This window comes from Macaca nemestrina, chromosome 18 (assembly GCF_043159975.1).
Source record: "Macaca nemestrina isolate mMacNem1 chromosome 18, mMacNem.hap1, whole genome shotgun sequence".
Taxonomy (NCBI): domain Eukaryota; kingdom Metazoa; phylum Chordata; class Mammalia; order Primates; family Cercopithecidae; genus Macaca; species Macaca nemestrina.
The window spans coordinates 52,078,985-52,093,033 of NC_092142.1; the positions used below are offsets into that span (position 1 = coordinate 52,078,985).

The window sequence follows — 14,049 nt, forward strand, 5'->3', positions numbered from 1 at the left end:
AAGGACATACTCGAGTAGGGTAATTTATAAAGAAAAAGGGGTTTAATGGACTCACAGTTCCACAGGGTTGGGGAGGCCTCACAATCATGGTGGAAGGCAAAGGAGGAGCAAAGTCACATGTTACATGGTGGCAGGCAGGAGAGAGAGCATGTGCAGGTTTTATAAAATCATCAGATCTGGTGAGACTTAATTTTTTTTTTTGTTTTTTTGGAGGCAGAGTCTCGCTCTGTCACCCAGGCTGAAGTGCAGTGGCATGATCTTGGCTCATTGCAACCGCTGCCTCCTGGGTTCAAGTGATTCTCCTGCCTCAGCCCCCAAGTAGCTGAGATTACAAGTGCCACCACTATGCCCAGCTGATTTTTTGTATTTTTAGTAAAAATGGGGATTTCACCATGTTGGCCAGGGTGGTCTTGAATTCCTGATCTCTGGTGATCCGCCCTGTTTGGCCTCCCAAAGTGCTGGGATTATAGGTGTGAGCCACCGCACCCAGCCTCGTGAGACTTACTATCACGAGAACAACACGGGAAAGACCCACCCTCATGATTTAATTACCTCCCACTGGGGCCCTCCCACTACACGTGGGAATTATGAGAGCTACAATGCGAGATTTGAGTGGGGACACAGCCAAACCATATCACACTTATATTGTCTTTTTTATTGTAGCCATCCTGATGAGAGTGAAGTGGTATCTCATTGTGGTTTTGATTTGCATTTCTCTAACAACTAATGTGTTGAGCATCTTTTCATGTGCATATTGGCTATTTGTAGATCTTGTTTGGAGAAATGTCTACTCAGATACTGTGACCACTTTTTAATTGGATTATTATTATTATTATTATTATTATTTTTTTTTTTTTGAGATGGAGTCTGGCTCTGTCACCCAGGCTGGAGTGCAGTGGCGCGATCTCGGCTCACTGCAAGCTCCGCCTCCCGGGTTTACGCCATTCTCCTGCCTCAGCCTCCCGAGTAGCTGGGACTACAGGCGCCCGCCACCTCGCCCGGCTAGTTTTTTTTGTATTTTTTAGTAGAGACGGGGTTTCACCGTGTTAGCCAGGATGGTCTCGATCTCCTGACCTCGTGATCCGCCCGTCTCGGCCTCCCAAAGTGCTGGGATTACAGGCTTGAGCCACCGCGCCCGGCCTTAATTGGATTATTATGTCTTTGTTGTTTAGTTATGAGTGCTCTTTATATATTCTGCATACTAAACCCTTACCAGATACAGACTGTCCCTACCTTATCATGGTTCAACTTAGGAACCATGTCACCTAGGCTGGAGTGCAGTGGCACAATCTCAGCTCACTGCAACCTCCGCCTCCCAGGTTCAGGCAATTCTCCTGCCTCAGCCTCCCAGGTAGCTGGGATTACCGGCACGTGCCAACATGCCTGGCTATTTTTTTGTTTGTTTTTAGTAGAGATGGGGTTGGCCAGACTGGTCAACCATGCTGGCCAGGCTGGTCTCGAACTCCTGACCCCAGGTGATCCGCCTCGGCCTTCCAAAGTGGTAGGATTACAGGCGTGAGCCACTGCGCCCAGCTGACTTATGATTTTTTGACGTTGCAGTGGTGCTAAGGTGATACGCATTCAGTAGAAATTGTACTTTGAATTTTGAATTTTTATCTTTTCCCAGACTAGTGATACATAGTAGATAATCTGTCATGATGGCTCAACTTTCAGTCAGCCACATGATCACAAAGACAAACAACCCATACTGTATGGTGGGCTGTGTTACCAGATGATTTTGCCCAACTGTAGGCTAACGTCAGTGTTCTGAGCACATTTAAGGTAGGCTAGACTAAGCTATAATGTTCTATAGGTTAAGTGTATTAGCTGCATTTTCAACTTAAACAGTATTTTCAACTTACAATGGGTTTATCAGGACAAAACTTCATTGTAAGTTGAGGAGCATATGTATTTGATTTGCAAATATTTTCTCTCATTCTGTTTTGTCTTTCTTTGCACTTTCTTAATGGTGTCCTTTGACACTTCTATTTTGATGAAGTTTAATCTACTTTTTATGGTTTCTTGTATGAAAGTTTTTAATTTTAATGAAGTCTAGTTTATATTTTCTTTTGTCATTTATGCTTTTGGTGTCATATGTAAGAAATAATTGCCTAATCCAAGATCCTGAAGATTTACTTCTGTTTTTCCTCTTAGAGTTTTATAGCTTTACTTCTTACATTTAGGTGTGTGGTCCCTTTTGGTTTATTGTTTTGTGTGGTATGAGGTAGGGGTCCAACTTCATTCTCTAGTATGTGTATATCCAGCAGTCCCACCATTGGTTTAAAGGACTGCTCTTTCCCAATCTAAATGTCTTGGCACTCTTGAAAATCAATTGACCATAAATGTAAGAGTTTATTTCTGGATTCTATATTTTATTCCATTAATCCATATGCCTATCCTTATGCCAGTTCCACACTGTCTTGATTATTATACCTTTATAGTAAGTTTTCAAATTAGGAAGTGTGAGTTCTCCAACTTTCTTCTTTTGACTGTTCTGTGGGTATCACTTTTGCAGGTCTTACTGAGGTAGGATCTAAACCTTAGTTTTGCAGTTTCAGGATTTTTTTTTTTTTTTTTTTTTTTGAGATAGAGTTTCTTTATCTTTTCTTTTTCTCTCTTTCTTTCTTTCGTTCTTTCTTTCCTTTTCTTTCTCTGATGGAGTCTCACTCTGTCACCCAGGCTGGAATGCAGTGGTACAATCTCGGCTCACTGCAACCTCTGCCTCCCGGGTTCAAGCAATTCTCCTGCCTCAGCCTCCCAAGTAGCTAGGATTACAGGCGGTGCGCACCACCACACCCAGTTAATTTTTGTATTTTTAGTAGAGATGGGGTTTCCCCACATTGGTCAGGCTGGTCTCGAATTCCCGACCTCAGGTGATCCACCTATCTCGGCCTCCCAAAGTGCTGGGATTACAGGTGTGAGCCACCACACCCAGCTAGGTCTCACTCTTTCACCCAGGCTGGAGTGCAGTGGCGTGATCACAGCCCACTGCAGCCTCAACCTTATGGGCTCAAGTGATCCTCCCAGCTCAGCCTCCCTAGTAGCTGGGACTACAGGAACATGCCACCATGCCCAGCTAATTTTTCTTTTTCTATCGTTTTGCAGAGATAAGGCTTTACCATATTGCCCAGGCTGGTCTCAAGCTCCTGGGCTCAAGCAGTCCACCTGCCTTGGCCTCCCAAAATGCTGGGATTACAGGTGTGAACCAGCAAATCCAGCTAGTTTCAGGATCTTGATTGCATAAGTTTTCTCCAGAGTGAACAGATACTAAAGCATTGATTCATATTCCTCAAACTTGCAGGAAAACATCACAAATTTACATTGTCAGATATTCTTTTGGTGACCTAAACCAAAATGGTTATACAGGGAATTTTCCATTCTAAGATGCCAAATTAGTTACTAAAATAAACATGCCTGATAAACATGGAATTGGAAACTCAGGCTGAGGGGAAGAATATAGTGTAACGGTTACAAGTTATAGCCTTTGGGGCCAGACAGTTCTAAGTTTGAATATTGTTTCTGTCACTCAATGACTGTGTAACCAGGACAAGATTTTAGACTTATCTGTAAAATTTAGGGGGGGATTCCCTTTCTCAGCGGGCACGGTGGCTCACACCTGTAATGAGAGGCTGAGGTGGGTGGATCATTTGAGGTCAGGAGTTCAACACAAGCCTGGCCAACATGGTGAAACCCCGTCTCTACTAAAAATGCAAAAATTAGCTGGGTATAGTGGTGCAGGCCTGTAATCCAAGCTGCTCGGGAGGCTGAGGCACGAGAAGCGCTTGAACCTGGGAGGTGGAGGTTGCAGTCCTGGGAGGTGGAAATTGCAGTGAGCTGAGATCGTGCCACTGCACTCCAGCCTGGCCGACAGAGTGAAACTCTGTCAAACAAACAAACAACAACAACAACAACAAAATCCATTTCTCATAGAGTAGTTGTGAAGATGAAATGAAATAACAAAATATAAACTTTTAACACCTTGCTTGGGACTAAATTTCAGTAAATGTATCTATGATAGGATGTTTCTTTCAAGGTGTGGAGAGCCACTCTGTCATAGTACAGTCTTTCTGGATACACAAATCCCTGTGTCCAGATAACAAGGCCTCTTTAATTGGAAAGACATTGGGTAGGAATGGAGACATTCTTTTTTTTTTTTTCTTTTGAGACAGAGTCTCATTCTGTCATCCAGGGTGGAGTGCAATGGCGCCATCTTGGCTCAACTCAACCGCTGCCTCCCGGATTCGAGTGATTCTCCTGCCTCAGCCTCCCGAGTAGCTGGGATTACAGGCATGCGCCACCACGCCCAGCTAATTTTGTATTTTTAGTAGAGATGGGGTTTCTCCACGTTGGTCAGGCTGGTCTCCAACTCCCGGCCTCAGGTGATCTGCCGGCCTCGGCCTCCCAAAGTGCTGGGATTACAGGCGTGAGCCACCACACCTGGCCAGGAATGGAGACATTCTTATTCTGGAGTGGGATTGAGGGACCTAGAGAGCGTCGCCACCGCTTGGCTTTAGACAGCCCATTGCCTAGTGGAAATGGTAGGCCAGTGTTGCTAGATTTTGATGTTGTTTGTGATATTGATTCTTGCTAACTTCAGTTGCAAAATGTAATATTTACTAATTTGATCCCTAAATTCTGAGATTTAGAGCCATCTTCTGCAACATTTTTCCAGAGTCCCCATATTCAGAAACCACAGTTACTGAGATACCTCCAAAATTTAAGACAGAAGTGAAAACCCTTCACTGACCAGTGAAAATGTCACAAGAACTTATGTACTTAACACAGGAGAACCCCACAGAAAATGTTTTCACAAAATCTGACAGTCTAAGCTAATAAAAGTTTATCGATGTCTAAGTTCATAATGGCATAAAAGCAACAAAAAAGTAGGAAAGAAGATTGTTAGGTAGAAGAATTGAGAAGTGTCAGCCCAGTAGTGAGGAAGGAGATAGCAAAAACAGAAGTTAAAAACAAAACAAAAACACAAAAACCAGCATCCTAGAGACCATTTATTATAGGGACAAATTTTGCATATTTTAGAGAACATTCACTGATTATAATGGCATACAATAATGTTGATAATTCTCGTACTGCTCTTTAATGACCAAGCCTAAATAATTTTCAGAGGGCTGCATTCAAGAAAACATGAACGTTTTTCATTAGATGATGGGGAGGCCACTCAAGTTTTTTGTTTAAGTGGGATATCATTCTGCTGTGATGTCAGATAGATGAGATGTTACTGGCCTTAAATTTGACTCAACAAGTTGAATTTGCAAACTAAAGCACTATTCAAATAAGTAGTGTGGGGGGCCCCAGAGATAAACTCTTTCTTTGCATTCTTAGTCTAATATGTGGTTGTTATAAGTAACCTTCAGGAAATCAAAGTTGCAATTGTAACCGCCCTTTCAGCAGGGTTTCCTCCCAGCCCTGTCAGTATCTCAGTTAAATAGAGGTATGTTGATCCACTCTGGAGGGCCTTCATGGGGAATATAAAGAATGAAACTACTTGGCAACTACCATTATGTATACCGCAGCCATTCCATTCTGGCTAGGCATAAACAAGCACAGTGACGCTCCTTAGCGGAGGCTGAAATTCAAGAGATTTCTGTCAACTGTGAACGTGCAGTATCACCTTCCCTGGATCTGAAATGGTCAAGAGATTTGAACAAACATAAAGTAGGCCGACCGAAGTTCAAACATTTCTTTTGTCTAGCTCACGTTTTCATATGGATTTTAAATTTTTAATTCGGTAGAAAGCTAGCTAAGGATCTGCAAGGAGGAGACCCTTAGAATTTTACAGCTGGAGGACTTTTGGAAAACTTGTGCAGCCTCTTCCTTTTACAGAAGGCAAAACCGAGGCCCTGGGACACGCTAGGATTTGATGTAGGTCACTCAGTTAATTCGTGATGGATCGAGAGGGAACCCAGGTCTCCAACACTTTCTTAGGCCGGCGGTTTTCCAGTACATCCTCTGCTCCTAAACCAGTATCACCCTCCCCCACGGCTCGCTTGCTCTCTCTTCTTAAATTCTTGCGTTTATTTTTCTCTCCCTTCGTAACTGTGCAATGGAGAACGGGAGCCTGAGCCTGGGGAAGACTGGGTTGCAGCCGCAGCCTAGGTGCGCGCTCTCCCCTGGCTTGCGGCGTGGGGCTGGGTCTCCGCGGCGGGCGCCGGCCACGGCAGGTGCTGGCACCTGGGCTCAATCGCTGCATCATCGCGGCACCCTCCGTGCTCTCGATTCTACAGCACGGGCGCGTGACACCCAGGTCTCCGCGCGAAAGGAGAACGTGGGGCTAAATCCACGTCCCTAAGAAGGACGTCTTTGGAAACCCTCGCCCTTCCTCCGCGGATCCGGGCTGCCCGAGAGATGCCCTGCGTGTGAGTGACCTCGGCGCCGACCCCGCCACTGGTCAGCTCGCGGCTGGGGCGTGCCCTGCCGGGGCCTGACGTGGCGGCGGGACCGCGGGGCGGGCGGCGCGAGGGGAGAGGCCGCCGCGAGGGCGCGGCCTGACGTGGCGGCCGCGGCGGAGCGGCCGGGGGAGCCCGGGCCACTGCACTGCCCCGCGCTCCGGCCAGAGGGCGCCCGGCCCCAAGCCTTCCCCGCCCCGAAGCCGCCCAGGGCTCCGGGAGTAACCGCGCCAGCGATTGGGTCGGCGGCGCGGGGGGGCCATGTTGGAGCGGAGCGACGACCCCGCCTCTCACCGCCCTCCGCCCTGGGTCGGGCCGCGCCAGGAGGGAAGGGCAGGGGCGAGGGGGATGCTCCTTCTCGGGAAGCCCAACGCGGCTGGAGCCGCGGCGGGAGCGGCGGCGGTCACGGCCGCCCCTCCGCGACCGGGCCAATCAGCGGCACGGGCACAAATATGCAAATAGCGCGCCGGTGCTGCCGGAGTGCCGCTCGCAGGGGCTGGTGGGGTCGCTCTGGGGGAGTGAACTGGGCCAATCAGGCGGGTGCGTGGCGGCGCGGGGGAGGCGGTGCCCCTTCACTCCTCCCTCCACTCCCTCCCGGCCCCGCGCTGACAGGGGGGCCTGGCAGCGCAGCCGGTAAGTGCCGCCGCCACCGCCGCTCGCCGCTACCACCCACCGCCTCGGGCGTGGGGAAGAAGCCCGGGGGGCACAGCGGGGCAGCGGCCGCTGCTCAACTGGTGGGGTGATGCGGGGGCGGGTCGTGTCAGCCGGGTGGTCGCCTGAGGCCGCCCCCGCCCGGCCAGCCGCGCGTGTCAGTCTCAGTCGAGGCGGGGGGCGGCGGGGGCGCCTCAGTCATGGCGAAGCGCGAGAGTCAGCGAGCGGCGGTGAGTACGTGCAGCCGCCGCTGCCGCCGCCGCTCGGCCGGAGGCGGGGGGGTCGGGGCAGGCGGGGCCGCGCCGCTGCCTGAGGTGAGGGGCCCGGAGCCGGGGCCGGGGCCGGGCGGGCGGGCTGGCCCGCGGGGAGGCCGGGGAGGGGGCGCTGACCGCACGTGCGGCCCAGCCAGCCCGCGGCCCGCCCCGCGCCTGTCATGGCTGCGGGCTGCTGCCCCCGCCCCCCGGCCCGCAGCCCCCGGGGTCGGGACTCGGCCGCCGCGCCTGTTGCGTCGGGTGGAGGTGAGAGCCAGGCGGCCAGGGCGTGGGGAAGGCGGGCCCCCTTCCCCGCCCAGCGCGAGATCGGGGCCTCCCCCGGGTGGGTTCCCTCCCGAGGGTCGGGCTTCCCTCCATCCTGCAGCCTCTTCCCCCGCCTGTGCCGTCTCGCCTCCGTGACTCATGACAGGGCGTCCCGCGCGGGCACCAGATGTCCCGGAGCACGGGACGCCCCCGGCGCTTTCCCAGGCCTTGTCTCACGGTTCCGACCGCAGTGCCTTCCCCGCGATCCTTCACCCCGAGTGCCGCTCCCCGTCTGCAGCGTGGCCCGGACCCCGCAAGCCCCCGTGTGTGCAGCCGTGGTCGTTTTCTGGGTGCCTGGGTGTGGGACGTGCGGGGTGGCTCCAGGGCTCTCTGCGTGGACATCCAGCCCAAAGCCAAGCACGACCCGGAAAGCCCGGGTGTCTCACTGGCTGTCACAGCTGCCAGCTTAGACTGGTTTCTGTTTGTTCTCATTTTTATTTTTTTAATCTTTTTTTTTTTTTTTTTTTTTGGCGGGGGGGTTGGTTTGCTTTTTTTTTTTTTAAAAGAAAAATAAAACTTTTCAGAACAAAGTAGATGATAATTTTGTTGTTGTTGTTGTGATATTTAACAGTGTTACGGTTACTTTCCTGAAAGTCTGGGATTTGACGCTATTGTGACATTTATTTATGTGAAATATTCATACCTAAGAATTCCCGTGTATTAAATAAAGTTATTTTCATTAATAAAATTACTATCAGCATTTAGTTTCTCAATTTTGCATGCTGCTTTGCACCTTTTCCTTTTTTCCAGTTCTGCTTAAAATCTCCATTTCTACTTAACCAGCTATGGTCTTAAATGAAAAGAAGGCTTATCTTGTGTAATGTTACTCTCTCCCTAGACTCTAGATAACTGTAGAGATAGTTTTAAAAAGAATCACTAGGTCTGCAAACACTTGAATGTACAAAAGCTGAATTTAAAGGAGGATTCTACATTGCAGAGGGAGGAGTTTGTTTTTGTTTTTTGCAATGCGAAAGGATGATCATAGTGTTTTTCTTTTCTCTTGGGTTTACAGAATGTGAATTTAGAGATGCTGTGTTGTAACAGCAGGCCGCACAGAGCCTTACGTTCGATATTTGATAAGTATTTGTTAAATAAAAGACTTCTATTGCTCGAAGCAAATTCTATCTGTATTGTGTATCTTCAAATACTTTCCATTTCTTATCATTCTTCTTCTTTTTTTTTTTGGTATTGAGACAGAGTCTCGCTCCGTCACCCAGGCTGGAGCGCAGTGGCGCCATCTGGGCTCACTGCAACCTCTGCCTCCCAGGTTCAAGCAGTTCTCCAGCCTCAGCCTCCCCAGTAGCTGGGATTACAGGTGCACGCCACCATGCCCGGCTGTTTCTTCTATTGCTTTAAAAATTCACGTTACGTAGTTATAGTTTACCACAAAGTATTGGCAGGTCTGTGTCCTTGGAGAGTTTCCTATAAACTACAGACCACATAATGTAGACGTGAAGTCTGTGTTACAGACGTGAAGTGTATTGGGAAGAGTGGTTGCCTCCTAGTTTTGGTTAAGGGTAACTGTCATTCCTGAACAGTTTCAGGTAAGTATGTATAGTATTGTAGTTAAAAACAGCAACAACAAAAAACCCTTGTGATTGATTGACAAGGAGATTATATCCTAAGGGCACAGTAAATAACATAAGATAAAAGCAATGCTAGTCAAAAACGGTACTAAGTTAGGTGTGTGAGCAAGCTGCTTTAATCGGGGGCTGCTCTAATAGGGAGGCTGATGCAGGAGAATCACTTGAGCCAGGAGTTCAAGTCCAGCCTCGGCAACTTAGTAAGACTGCATCCCATCTCTATTAAGAAAAACAAAATTGTGATGCTTTTATAACCAGTAAAATCCTCTTCTTCGATAGAGTGCTGGCTACAGAGAATCAGGACTTTGTCACTTAACTGTGTAGATAATATTCAAGTTTCTTGACATCTGTGAGCCTTAGTTTTCTCCTGTATAAAACTTTGTTTCCTCCAGTTTTACTATTGTAGGATTCTAAGTATCCCATGAGGTCTATCTTCTGAAATAAAAAATATTATGGGGTGGGCAGGTATGAATACAGATAGAAAACCATGTCCATGGAAAAAGCCCATGACGAGATAAGGTTAAGGAAACCATAGAATTTTCAACTTGGAAGTATCTTTTAGAAACTTTTAACTCCAAACTTATTATCTAATGCAACCAAATGCTTTCTACAAGGCACTGTGCTAGACCTTCCTGGTTTACCTCTGGAAACAGGATAGAACTGAAGGATGGGCTAAATATATGAATTCAGGAGGCAAGAACTGAAGTAGGAATACAGATTTTAAAGTAAAATCCATTGAATCTATCAGTAGTAAAATAAAATTTTGGTACATGTGAAAAGTTTAGATTTTCTAAAGATGTGTTTATTGATCGAAATGTCATAGAGGAAAAAGCTTACCCCCCATAAATAACAGAGAAGAAAAATGAAATCCTAGAGAGTCTATAAAGAAAAACTATGACTGATTTAATCTACTGGGGAAATTTCATCAGGTAATGAGTGAATAAAAACACAGGTAAGAATATGGAAACTTGAGGCAGTTGGTCAGAGTAAAAACTAATGGAAGCATGTTGTAAGTGCTTGGAAAACTTCAGAAGCCAAGATTGGAGTCAGAAGAGATTTATGGATACTGATGAGATAGAGTTATTTTAACCTTTTAAATTCTTTGAAGTTGTCTTTACGTGGGATATACATTTCTTATATGAGATTTAGCTTTTTTTACACTTATTTATGTTGTAAATTTAAGGTGCCACATTCCAGTTTTATAACTGTTCTCTTTCACTTTGCGCTTCTGTTTACTTCCTTATTTGGGCTTGACTCCCTTTTCCACCTCTTGGAATTTTACCAGTCTATGAATGCTCAGGTCAAATTCTACCTTGTGAATAAAATCATATCTTGTCCTTGTAGCCCTTAGGGATTTCTCCTTCCCGTGAGATCTTAGTATTATTATTTGTCGCACTCATTTGACATACCATGTACAACTTCCTGACATTTCCTCTGTTGAATTGTCTTTAAGCTTTCAGAAACACTTTTTGCTCCTTTCTTTTAGAAACAGTTGGAAAGCTGATCAAGTGACAATGGGAGACCCAGAGAAGGGGAAACTACTTCGAACTGTAATTTATTCTCTGGACTCAAAGTAATTCACATCCATTTATTCATTAAACATATATATTTTGAAGTGCTCCCTTAATTTATGATATATGTATTAAGTACATAATAAGTGATCCCTGCCTTCATGGAACGTACCATCTAGCAGTGCAAACAGATAAAGAACAAGTAAATAAACAAATGTAAAATTACAACTTATGATCAGTTCAGTGAAAGAAAAGAACAGAGTGCTGTGGTGGAGAAAATGGGGAGAAATTAATGTTGCATGCTCAGAGAAGGCTTCCCTCAGTTGGTGATATTAAGTGGAAACAATAAGAAGACAGGTCAGAAGATAAAAGAGTTTCTTGGAAGAGAGAAAGATATATTTGAAGGCTATGACACAGGAAAGAACTTAATATTTGAAAGAAATGAAAAGTTCAGGGTGGCAGAAGCATAATAATAAGGCAGAAAGCCATATGAGCTGAAATGAGAGATAGAAAGCAGATTATACAGGGCCTTGTAGGGCATATTAAAGACTTACAGGTTTTACTAAAGACATTGCAGTTGTTGAAGATTTTTAATTAGAGAAATGATACGCTTTAATCTACATTTTAAAAATGCTACTTTGAGAATGGATTGGAGAAAGGCAAGGGTGAAAGTAAAGATACTGTAATACTACAGTAGTCCAGGAAAAACATGATAGTAGCCAGATTATACGTATATTTTAGAGAGGAGATGGTGAGGTGTGGAGGAGGAACAACTGACAGATTCATGATGGATTGGATGTGAGAAGAAAAGTGTCAAAAATGATTTCCTGGTTACTGGCTTGAGGAACTAGATAGTTGGTGGTGTGTGATTTACTGAGATGAGGAAGATGAGGGAAAGGAAAGACTTGGCAGGAAAACAAGTTGTGAACACCATCCCTGGACAAGTGCTTCAGAAGAAGTCTGCCTTTATCTGAATGATAAGCACCTTAGAATAGGTTTAGCTGGAAGTGTGATACCATACAATGACATATTCATACTGTGTTGAGAGGAAGAAGTAAGCTTCATATTTATGTTAGAAAAACTGGTGAAATGATCTTTTTTAACAATGCACTTCAGTTTTTGAAAGTTTATTTGAATATTTTTATAGTACAGATTTTATTAAATATGAAAGTTTGAGAGAAATAAACTCAATACAATATTGAATGGGTATATATAGTATTGGGTGATGGTGCAGAATACAAAAGTTTTATAATCTTGATATTCTCAGGAGAGTAGCATTCTTTTCAATTATTAGCTTGTAAGGGAGCCTGATATTAAATTTATAGTTTTTAATGAGGCTTCTCATTTAATGGTGCTTATAAGTAGAAGTTATAATTCAGTCATTACTAGCTATTATTTATCAAATAGCTGTCAGATGCTGATGTTTCTGTTGTAATTTGGCATTATGAAGTTAACCAAGCAAATATTAAGTTTGGTGTTTGTTTGATTTTTACTATGTTTCAAAACATTTTAAAACTAATAATTTTAAACATTGTTATTGCTATAAAGGGACATAGTTTGAAACCAGAAAACAGATGACCTTTCTTGTGTAGTGGTCATTTCATATTAATTTACCTACTAACTAGTAGCAGTATAAAGAATATTCGATTTTATTCTATTGGAAATCAGTAACTGTGATTCTGAAAGATAACTGCTAATATATCTGGTTTTGTAAGAGGAAGGAAAAAATGGTATTTTTTGATTCTGTCTTTGCAGTGTTTATCTTTAAAATGGCAATCAAATAGTCACTAAATTTTTTTTCTTCCATTTAAGGAACTGAGTACGTTTACCTAAAAGATAAAAAAAAAAAATCTAGGAATTTAAGATTACAGACTTGGTGTAGTCTGTTTTACAGTTGAAGCAACGGAGGTACAGAGGAACTGAGTTGCCTGAGGTTTCTAATGTTAGGGAATGCTTTATTTCATGGATTTCATAATTTAGTGAATTCACTACCTATTCCAATATATGAACACACTTATTCTGCTTTGGTGAGTGTTTATTGAAATTAGTATTGTTATTGGCACCCTGAAAGCTTTCGTTATATTCTTTTCTAATTATTCCCTTTCTGTATTGCTAGGGTGACCATTATCTTGATGTCTAAAATCCATAGATTAGCTCTGCCTATTTTAGAACTTTATTAAATTGAATCATATAATATGTGTTCCTCAGGTCATGTTATTTTTGTGAGGCTAATCTGTATTTTTCTTTTTTTGCTTGGGGGATACAGAGTCTTGCTCTGTTGCCAGACTGGAGTTCAGTGGTGCGATCTCGGCTCACTGCAACCTCTGCCTCCCAGGTTCAAGTGATTCTCCTGCCTTAGCCTCCCGAGTAGCTGGGATTACAGGCACCCACTACGACGCCCGACTATTTTTTTTATTTTTAGTAGAGACAGGGTTTCACCATGTTGGCCAGGATGGTCTCGATCTCTTGACCTCACGATCTGCTCGCCTTGGCATCCCAAAATGTTGGGATTACAGGTGTGAGCCACCGCGCCTGGCCTAATCTGTTTTTCTATATAGAAGAGTTTATTCATTTTCATTGCTGTTGATTCTAATGTATGATGGATTTTTTTAGTTTTGTACTATTATGAATAATACTGATTCCTACATCTGTCTTTCGGTGCACATGTGCACACATTTCTGTCAAGTATGTATTTCTGGAAGTGGAAAAACTGGTCATAGCTATGACATGTTCAACTTTAGCAGTAATGCCTTATAGTTTTTCAAATTTGTGGTTCCAATTTCTACTCCTTTTAGCAGTGTGTGAGAGTGCCAGTTACTTCACATTCATTTATATGATTTGATTAAAATACTGCTATATTTGAAAAATTTTGTGCTCTTTTTTAATCTCTGAAGATGAGTATTTGATGATGAATAGCTACTTCTGCCTAAATGAGATACAGTGTAAAGGAATATGAGATAACAAATATAAACATTTTTAGTTCAAAAATGAATACCCATGTTGTGCCTGTTGGATTATAGCAGATTCTAACAGAACCCAGTTTTATGTTCTTGAAGATAAATGTCAAGGCATACAGTGTCTTTTCTTGATCCTTAAAAAAGTTTAGTTTTTAAAATAGAATGCACTTTAGGGAATATGGTGTGTGAAGAATGATAAAATACATATCTAAACTTTAATCAAAGAAATCTTATAGAATTATAGAGATTAAGAGAAAACTTTTATCAAGGTAAACTTGATAGCTATTAGGTGGAATGCACAGAATACTTTGAAATAAGTTCCAGGGGAAGAAGCGGGGGGTGGGGAAATATGACAAAGATCTGTATTA

At 44.2% G+C, this 14,049-nt stretch overlaps 1 protein-coding gene across 5 annotated transcripts in view; it reads left to right on the top strand.

The window, feature by feature from the left end:
• Positions 1-14,049, top strand: part of LOC105494102 (chromodomain helicase DNA binding protein 9) — a 276,902-nt gene that overhangs the window by 69,177 nt on the left and 193,676 nt on the right. For 3 of the 5 annotated variants that reach the window (XM_071084529.1, XM_071084531.1, XM_071084532.1), the window contains exon 1: positions 6,939-7,037. The exons of 1 other annotated variant lie outside the window; for it this stretch is intronic. The gene's annotated coding sequence lies outside the window, so the exon portion shown is untranslated. Of the gene's footprint in view, positions 1-6,938; positions 7,038-7,179; positions 7,286-14,049 lie in introns of those variants that run through there. One more of the 5 variants, XM_071084530.1, reaches the window with a different exon arrangement.